At 33.9% G+C, this 9477-nt stretch overlaps 1 long non-coding RNA gene across 1 annotated transcript; it reads right to left on the bottom strand.

The window, feature by feature from the left end:
• Nucleotides 1–5040: 5040 nt before the first annotated feature.
• On the bottom strand, nt 5041–6034 carry LOC107779785 (uncharacterized). The gene is made up of 2 exons (XR_012696013.1): nt 5792–6034; nt 5041–5485 (listed from the first exon to the last, which is right to left on the bottom strand). It is a non-coding gene; the product is annotated as an uncharacterized LOC107779785 (long non-coding RNA).
• Nucleotides 6035–9477: the final 3443 nt, after the last annotated feature.

Here is a 9477-nt window from a genome sequence, read left to right as displayed (position 1 = left end):
TCTGGGTGAGTTAATATTTGACTCGAATCTTCAAATGAAGATTCGAGAAGCTCTGAGATGATTCGAGCCAAACAAACAACAGATCCAACGAGGTAGGTTAGGGGGTGCTATGGTGTTAATTAGGGGCTATTTGGTTTTGATCTGAGTTTGGCTCGAATCTTCAAATGAAGATTCGAGAACCTCCAGGAGGATTCGAACTTAGTGGCTAACAGATTTGGATATAGGATAGTTAGGGGGTTCAGGGGTGTTGAGGTGGTGACAGGCGGCGTTGTTGCCGTCGGGTTTCAGGCGATGGAGAGTTAGGGCGGCTAGGGTTAGGGGTGTGTTTTCGGAGATGATGATGAACAGGAGAGGGGGGGTGTTTAGTTAGGGGGCCGGGGCATGGATTTGGGGTTTATATAGGGGAGGGGTGAATTGATCTAGGCCGTTAGATCAAACATGATCCACGGTCAGGATCAGTTCACTTATCCAAACGATGTCGTTTGGTTTAAGTTTGGGGAAAGGGTTGGCCCGGGGGGTGAAGTGGATCGGGTCTTGGTGAGTCTTCGGGGCCGTTGGATCAAGATAGATGAACGGTTCAGATTGACTGCTTAAAATGCCGTCGTTTCATATCAAACAAAGGCTGCCCTGAACCATTTGATTTGTTCGATCAACGGCTCAGATTGATGATACCCATACGATGTCGTTTGGGAGCCGGTTGAGACCTGGTCTTGGACTGGGTCATTACCCATTTTGGGCCTGAATTATTTTTGTTAAAAATGGCCCAAACCAATTTTCTTTTCTTATTTTTCTTTTACTTATTAAATTCCTAATTTTAATTATAAAACATTACCCTTACAAAAATATTAATTACCTTTTAACAACTATTAACACATAGACAAAACATTAAACACATAATGACACATTTAAATGACAAAAATAGAACAAATGCATATTTTTTCGATTTTCTTTTTGAATTTAATCAATTCTTAAATGCATAATTAAATCTTATATATGCATGCAATTATAACAAAGTAAACATTTACGGACAAAACACAAATATTTAACAAATGCCACATAATTTCTAAAAATTGCATACCAAGAAAATTTTGTTTTATTTTTTGATTTATTTTAGAGTATTTTTTGTGAGGCAAAAATCACGTGCTCACAGCAATCAACGAAACACTCAAGTGGGAGTTAATCTTTGTTGAAAACTTCAGTTAAGATATTATAAAGAATTTGATTGCTTTCTCTTTTTATTTTTAATTGTTGCAATATTATGCGATTGCAAATTCGTTTTCGACGAGTAATATGTTAAATTGATTAATGGAAAAATTATGCGATACACAAACATATACACTGTATTTATCATTCGTACGTAGCTATATTTTAAGAAAATTATCATTCATAGTTGTATTTAAATTTTATAACAAATCAAGTGTAGTATTGAAACAAGACATCAATTGTTTTGAACTAAAACAAGAGAGTAATAAGTCCTTGTAGTTCAGTTGGTTTGACCACTCGCTTAGCAAATACAATCGATACAGGTTGTATTCTTTGTTGATCCCCTGACTTTAGGCTATTAGAGATCAAAACCAATGCACCACTTAGTCTCTTTTGATCATGGGTTCCATCAAGTATATATATTTATTTTTTTTTCAAATTATGTACATCATATCCATACTTTAACCCGAGGACCACGGGTTTACGTGAATCATATTTTACATGGTAGATCCGCCCCTGCTATAAACGAATATAATATTCATTGCGTGTGTGAATACAAAATGGTAATTCCTCTTGATTAATTAATAAGAAAAAGTAGGGAGTTAATTAGGAGAAGTAAATACCAACGCGTTTCTAAGATTGGCTTTTTTCGATGGTAAATATGTGGAGTTTTTCTTTTTTGGTTTCCGACCAGGTGTTCGATATCCGTATTGGAGCCCGACTATATTCGGATTCGTGCCGAGTAGGGCCCCATTCGGGGGTAGTACTTTCTACCAAGAATTTTTCCATACCCAGGGCTTAAACTCGAGACCTCTACTTAACGGAGGAGCAACTCTATCCTAACACTTGCATTCATGACACGTACTCTCCCTTTTCGTGTAAGTGAAAGTTAGATTCATGATGGATTAACAGTGGCGTTTTCTGATTAACTTTCTTTCTTGTTTGTATTTTTTGCTTTTTCTTCTTAATCTTCCTTCTATATTATAAAATTACTTATTTGAAAAGTTAAACAATTTCTTAAACTTTTTATGTGTAAATTGTGATTTCTAGTACGAACTCTTTATATAATATTATTTTTTAAACATGTAATTTTTATTTAAAAAATTAAAATAAGTACACATTCGATTCTACACAGAAAATTGGACTTGTCGATTTTCATACTCCGAATTCGGCAAACATTTACTCGCGTCGCATGTTTATACACATCAACAAGTGCATGATATGTGTTTGTACATAGATTCATCTCACTTAGTTATGCTTAATTAAAATATATATTTTGCACTTAATAAAATGACATAACTATAATAAATTGGTACAATTTGCTAAAATGACCGGGGGTAGAGAATACTATTTTCTTTTATTTTTCAGCTTATGCAACCACTAGTCATTCCGAGAGGAAATATTTTACTTGGAATAGTTTTCCCTTTCAGCTATTATGGGAGCATTCTAGCTGCCTGCCACTGCGCTGCACATGGAAGAACAAACCCTCAACTCCTAGGAGTGTACATCGGTCGAGTTGGTTCGGGTTTTATAATTATCAAATTAAATTAATTGTGTCGGGTTATTAAATCTAAAGATCAAACCAAACCAATAAAACTCAAATTTTTCAATCTCGATTTTTTCCGGGTTTTCTCGGATTTTCTCGAGTTTTTTTCTGGTAAAATCTTCGTAGAACAAAACATATAACATGTGCTCAAAATATTTCTTTAATCCCAGTAAGATACAACTATATAAAGTATTTTCCAAAAAAATAATACAAAATATGAGATGTGTCCATGACATTATCCTAAAATATTCAACAATAAAGATAATAAATTATGTAATATAAATATTGCTAATTAAAAAGCCATAATAAAAATAAACATAACCTAAAAGTACTAAGTCATGTTAAAATAAGTAGACTAATAAGGGAGTATTAATTACATGACTAAACAAAACAAAAAATATATATTCAATACATTCCCTGTCATAATATTGAATTGAATGCCTTTTGTTAGCATTACTATTAATTTGATTTTAGTTTGGGCTTTTGTTAGCATTATTTAATTTACTAATATTAATGGCTATAAAACTTATTGGAACATTCAAAAGTTCTAAGTCCAACCTTGAAATAATACCTTAAAAGATAAAATTATGAAATTTTTTAAGAAATATTTATAAATTACATCACAATAAGTATATTTATATATTAAATATATCTAAAATTTCTATATATGTAATGTCGGGTTGGGTTTGGTTTCAGTTTGACTTTCTTAGTTAAAACCAAACCAAACCAATTATGATCGGATTTTTTTTCCAACACCAAACCAAATCAAATCAAACCATAGTCGAGTTTTTTTTCGGTTTGACTCGAATTATTAAGTTGGTGCGGTTTGTCGGTTTCCTTTGTATACCCCATCCTCTAACTATATTGCTTGTTAGTGTTTGTCTAAAATTCCCAAATTCTGATTTGGGTGTAAGCTCCTCATTCTTTTTAAACTATTTAGTGTTTATATGTAGATCCATGCACGAATTCGGATTTGGGAGTAAGCTTAATCTATTTTATATGATTTTCATTAAATTGCCACGGATCTCGTATCAGGGCAGACTGCCTATAACATACCCCTTGGGGCAGATGCAGATTCAGGATTCAAATTTTATGGGTTCATATTCGCAATTTTAATACATTTCATCTAGTTTAATGGGTTCAAAATTTATTATTTGTACATATCTAATGATTTTTTGAGCAAAAATGTAAGGTATGAGCAAATTATGAATTCAATTGAATCCGTAGCTTTTACACTGCATAGAATAGTTTGTACGCGGAATGACCTTTTTATTTTATAACCTAACTTCTATATGAAGCAAAAGTTAAATAAATATACTAGTATATGGAAAAGGTTTGGACACTTTGCGTGATGCTCGTGGCACAAAAGCTGATCATGAAATTGACGAGAATGCATTTAATTAATTCACTGCTCAACTAAACCTTCTGCATCGAACTCCCAAAAGTAAACCTTAGGGATAGCGACAATCAATTGTTTCACAAAGCAATAATCTTGATAAGCTTCGTCCTTCAATTTTTTCATTTTTCAATGATTTATGATAAGCTTAGCTTTTTGCTTTTATTTAATGTATCAACGTAGAAGATAGATGTTTGACGAGGCAACAATTTCGATGAGATTCTTCCTTTAAATTTTCATTTTTGAAACAAGTTATCTAAACCTTAGTTTTTTGCTTTTATTTAATGTATCAACGTAGAAAATGATACTCCTATTTTAATTAATTTAGATTCGCAATAAGTAAATACGTAAAAGGGATAAAATACTTTCTACTGAAAGGTTATCTCCATTCTCAGCATTTAAATTGAGACTTTTATTTAAAGATGGTAGAATTCTAGCCATCTTATGACATCCTTAGTGGCGTAGATATTTCCTAAATACATTTGTACAAGACGCTGAATTCTCCCCGTTCATTTTACTTGTCTTAATTTGATTAGATATTAAATTAAGAAGACTTTTGATTTATATATTATTAAACTAAAAATGTATATAACCTATTATATATGCCATTATTTAAATCTTATATCTTAAATATGTCATGACGGTGTCATTAAGAATTAAATAAAAATTTACTAAATAAAAATGTTAACGTTTTTTTTCAAACAATAATTAAAAATTAAGCAAAGACTATTAAAAATGAGTTGATGTTTATCTAAAATTCCAGATTTTATCCAGCTACAAAAATGAAGTCTTCAACCCCTTTTATCTTCTTTTTTATGATGCCTGAGATTTTCACGGCAAAAGATAAGTGTACAAAACCTAGAAGAAACTTACACAATTGATTGAAAAAAACTCAGAAATTAAACGTTGTTGTACCATGGTGAGTACAGAGGGATTTCTTACTTCATTTCTGGGAACTGCATAGGAGGATTTTCCAATTTCCAGCGTTCGACTAAGGAGAAAACTATAAGCCCTACTGATGTTACAACTATTGAAGAAACCTTACCCATATAGATGAGCAAAAACAAAACGAAAACAAAAAAATACAAACAAAACGAGCTTAAATTCATGACTAATAAGTTGTCACATTCAGCTGAACCATATTTAGCTTCTTTCTGCTCGTATGATGAGATTGATGAGATTGAGTTTGAGTTTGAGTTTGATCTTGATAAGTCAGAAGATGATGATGTAGTTGATGATAAAGATGAAGTTGAGTAAGAAAGTTCAGATGATGAAGAGCTTGCTTTTGATATTGTCTTGTCTTTTCTACTACTCCTCCTCCTCTTACCTTTTGTTTTCAACTGCAAATTAAACCTTAGTCAAAATTTAAACCATAAATTTCAGATAAACCCAACAACAAAATAAACTCAGTAAAATTTTACTTGGGGAGTATAGTTTGTACTCGGACAACAAAATAAATTCAGTAAAATTTTACGAGTGAGGTCCGGAGAGTATAGCTTGTACTCGGACATTATTTCTATCTTGAAAAAATAGAAAAGTTATTTTCAAGAGACTTTCAGCTCAAGCAAAAATGAAAAAGAAGCAGTAACGATAACAAGATAATAAAAAAGCTAAAGTGAAAGAAACAACCGGCAGAAAAGACTTACAGTTGGATTTTCTTTATGATATTTTTTTCTTGAAGAAGAGTGATGATCAACATCATGCTTGAGAATAAGAGAGTCCTCTGCAACATCAAGAGGTCGAAAACAGAGGAAAAGCTTGTTCTTCATTTGGACAGCTGATTTAGGAGAAAAAACGGAGACGACAATTTCTGAAGTGTTGTGAATTTATACCAAGGGAGTTGTAGTTGAAAACAAGAAAAGGTGGTCTTGGTTTGTCAGGTCACAGGTGGTAATTCGGCTGCTTAGGCCGGCGTCTCTCCTATTCTTCTATTTTGCCAGTTGCTAGTAAGACATGTGATGGAAAACAACCAACTTACTCTATTATTATTTATGTCAAAATCGGATCAGAGAAATAGATTATGAACTCGACAAGTATTTACCGTATTACTCCAATATGAAGACTTCAAACACCCAAACATAACTACTCCCTCAATCTTAACTTATATGACACAATTTTAGTATGTTAAAATGATATATTTTTTATATTTAAAAGTTATTTAACTCTAAAATTTTGTTGTACTTTTGATAGGATGATTTATAGTCACACAAATTCGGAACTTATATATCAGCACCTATAGTTAGCTAACTTAACCATAGTTAGAATGGTGGTCATTAGCATAGTTAGTACATTTGTCAAGTAGTTAGTCTGTTAGAGTAGTTGTATAAATATACACTGTGGGCTTCCATTTGTACTGTACAGAAAATAACAGAATCGAATTTCTTCTCTTCTCTCTTCGACATTGATTTCTCTTCTCAAGCTGCATGTCAATGATAAATTCATCATGGTATCAGAGCTTTAATCGAATGATTCTAGGGAATTTTTCGTGCAATCGAAGAAAAATTTGAGAGAATCTACTCAAATTTAGCATTTTTGAACCCTAATTCTGCGCATTTCCATGGCGATTTCTAGAAATGCCGCAAATACTGTGAATAATGGAGCTGAAGCGAGTACTGGAAAAGTCGTTAGCTCTATCGTTCTCGATCACAATCATTCTCTTTACCTACATCGCTCCGACGGTCCTAGATCGATGCCAATGAGACTCATTTTGACAGAAATGGAGAATTACCCTCTTTGGAGTAGTGCAATGAAGGTTGCATTACTAGGTAAGAATAAATTGTGTTTAGTTGATGGATCGACATCAAAGGAAGATTTTGGTTCTGAGTTAGTGAATAAGTGGAATCCATGTAATGCCACTGCGACTTCATGACTTATGAGCAATGTGAGCAGAGACTTGGTAACAAGAGTGCTGTTTTCCTCTAATGCACAGAAGGTTTGAGCTGCCTTCAAGGAACGATTTGACAAAGTAAATTGGTCAAGACTATATTACTTGCACAAGGAAATATTCACTCTCACACAGGGGATTTCATCAGTGTCAACTTATTTCACCAAGCTCAAAGTTCTCTGGGCAGAGTATGACTCGATACTGCCATCTCCGTCAGCTACATAGTATGTTGATCAATTGGAATATCAATGGCTGATGCAGTTTTTGATGGGATTGAATGACAATTTTGAGAAAGCGAGGAGCCAAATCCTCTTGATGCCTACTCTACCATCTATTAATAAGGTTTATGCTATGGTAGTTCAGGATGAAAGCAGGAAAATGATTGCTAGTGGTACCTATGGGCAAGCTGGGCATATTGATCCTACTGCCTTGTTCACTGCTCATTCAACAACCAGACCAAGGTGAAGTTACAATTTAGAATGTGATTTTTGTCATTTGAAAGGTCATACTAAGTGTGAATATTACAAACTAATGAAGTGTGAATTTTGTAATTAGACAGGGCATCTAAAGGAGAATTGTTACAAAACTGTTGGATATCCATATGAGTTCAAGCAGAAGAGGAAAGTGAATGCAGCCATAGTTGATACAACTGAGTAGCAAGTGTTGGGAACTCCACCAACTGCGTATCAACCAAGCAACAATGCTAAAACTGCCGATTTCTTCACCAAGGAACAATACAACCAGCTATTACAATTGCTGAATAAAAACTCCATTGGAGAAGCAGGTGCCAACACGACAGGTAAATATTTCTGCGGTAATGTAGCATTATGTGAAAAAACTCTGTAAATAGATAGTTGTCATGATCCAACTTTCTCTCCGTTTGGGTATCGTGATGGAACCTAGTCATAGAGACTAGGTAAGCTTAACATTTTCAGAATAACAACAATAATAGAGAACATCTAACAATTTGAAAGGGAAATCTCCACAAAATTTACAATTCCCAAAACCGGCAGTACAAGTCATAAGCTCTATAGAGTTCGCTACAACTTCTAAATACAACTATTTAGAAATAAGTAAAACAGTGTGAACAAAAACATAGGAAGGTGACTTTGAAGCCTGCGAACGCAGCAGGAGGGGTACCTTGAGTCTCCTTGGCAAGAATCTGCACAACTACTAATGATCAATACATGGATTTGTACAAAAAAATATACTGAAGTGTAGTATGAGCACACCACAGCGGTGCCCAGTAAGTATCAAAACTAACCTTGGTGGAGTAGTGACGAGAAACAGTCAAGACACCCACTAGTCTAATAAACAGAACAAGCAGAAGTGTAGGAACAACAGAATATAATATATCTACATAAGTCTACGCAATATGGCTAACAATACAAAACTTTGCAATAAGAAAGGAACAACAAGTATCAGCGGAATACCATAGAAATGACATAGAAGAGTGAGCGAAAACACAACCTAAATCCGAAACCATAGATACAACAAGGACAAATAATAACTCAACAACTACGGCAATTTTCATATTTGATTTTTAGTCAACAAAGTCCAATCAATTAGTCAAATCCTTCAAGTATAATTCTTTCACCCATAAGTTTTCGAATAGAAATCTTAGAATATAATCTTTCCCAATAAAGATATTTCGAGATATACTTCCTTCAAATAAATAAATAGATTTCAAACATAGTTCTTTCAAAATAAGTACCTTTCGAATATAATCATTTCAAATAAATATCTTTCGAATATAAGTCACCCTATGACACCTCATCTCATAATCATACAATACAGGTCTCAATACCTGAACCCTAACACTTGGCATCCTGTGCACTCATCACACCTCATAACCGCACTGACGACTCACGTGCCAAATAGAGCTATTCTCACATGGAAGGCAAGTAAACAAGGGTGTGCGTCTATACTCATCAATACCAAGAAACCTCTTATCCGATAAGGGTACTTAGCTATGTGTATGTTTGTGCAAGTGTCCTAACATAGTTCATACCAGCTAGTAAGTATAAGGAAAATAACGGACAACACATAGAATAAATGAAAGAAAAAAACTCATAACATAGTGATAACAACTGGGGATCTCCCGAGATACCGTCTTGTAGTCCCAAACATAAATGTACAGAACAGGGGGATCTCCTGGAATACCGTTCTGTAGTCCCAAAGTAAATAAGGGGATCTCCTAGAATACCGTTCCGTAGTCCCAAAATAAAGATGCAGCGCAACCAACAAAGATGACAGTTACAACACGACAGAAACCTCGTGCATCATCACAACAAGTACAATAGAAACAATGACAATAAGAAAAAGCACAGCAAGTAAATCAACTCAAGAACTTTAATTCACAAAGAAACGGTAGAACCCGTTTGGAAGGAATAACAACAGTGAAGAATGCTAGGTGTAACGAGAACAACTTAACAAGGGAAAACTAAA

Source organism: Nicotiana tabacum, chromosome 10 (genome assembly GCF_000715075.1).
Source record: "Nicotiana tabacum cultivar K326 chromosome 10, ASM71507v2, whole genome shotgun sequence".
NCBI classification, from domain to species: domain Eukaryota; kingdom Viridiplantae; phylum Streptophyta; class Magnoliopsida; order Solanales; family Solanaceae; genus Nicotiana; species Nicotiana tabacum.
The sequence above is the reverse complement of the archived record's forward strand: the minus strand, read 5'-3'. Positions and strand labels throughout refer to the sequence as shown.